Source organism: Gavialis gangeticus, unplaced genomic scaffold (genome assembly GCF_001723915.1).
Source record: "Gavialis gangeticus isolate Ggan-Ray unplaced genomic scaffold, GavGan_comp1, whole genome shotgun sequence".
Taxonomy (NCBI): domain Eukaryota; kingdom Metazoa; phylum Chordata; order Crocodylia; family Gavialidae; genus Gavialis; species Gavialis gangeticus.
Window position 1 is genome coordinate 56,099,334 of NW_017728994.1, and position 807 is coordinate 56,100,140.

Here is an 807-nt window from a genome sequence, read left to right on the forward strand (position 1 = left end):
CCCCCCATTCCCTACAGAGAGGTGAGTTCAGCCCCTCTCTTAGGTGGGGCCTCCCCCCCTGCAGCCAGAGTTATCCCCAAAGGAGGGGGTTAGGGCAGTGGTTTGCCAACTTTGTTTAGACTCTGTACCCCCTCCCCTCCCAGTGGCAGCTCTTAGAGAGCATCTACACATGCACATTTAATCTAGTTCTTCCATTGTAAGGTACTGGGAAAATGTGCGGTCTTAATGCACAGTAACAGGGTGTCACGTATCAGACACAGGATCCTGTATTCAGCATCCCCGGCCTTTTGGGTCAGATCAAGCATAACCTATGCTTATCTAGGGGAAATACTGTGATTGCCACTGTGGCTTCCTAGTTGCACTCAGGGAAGCCTGCTATGCAAGCATGGAATAGTACCCGTGTAGGGCTACCTTGTCTTTATGCCCACTTTATGGAAATAGGAGACTCCTCTCTAGTTTGCTTCTGCAGCTGTATGGCTAAGGGCAAGCAAAACTCGAGGGCATCCAAACCTGCTTGTAGGATGCCCGCCAAAGGATTTGGGAACATCTGAAGCCCCAGATGGGGTGGTGGATGTTTGCAGGTAATAGGGTCACTTATGGTTCTTGACTGACTCATGGATTTGGAATTTGTTTTGGCTAATTTGGCTTGGAACACAAAATTCTCTTTAAAAAAAAAAATGTATTCAGCATCCCCATGCTTCAAAATGGTGGCAGGGGTGATTTAACTAAAGTGCATTCGAGGAGCTATAGTTTCACAGATGTTGGGGGCAGGAAGGGACTTTACAGGTCATTGGTTCCAGCCCCGCC

At 48.6% G+C, this 807-nt stretch overlaps 1 protein-coding gene across 1 annotated transcript in view; it reads left to right on the plus strand.

Annotated features, from left to right (window-relative positions):
- Window positions 1–807, plus strand: part of NHLRC2 (NHL repeat containing 2) — a 59,330-nt gene that overhangs the window by 664 nt on the left and 57,859 nt on the right. The window lies entirely within an intron of this gene.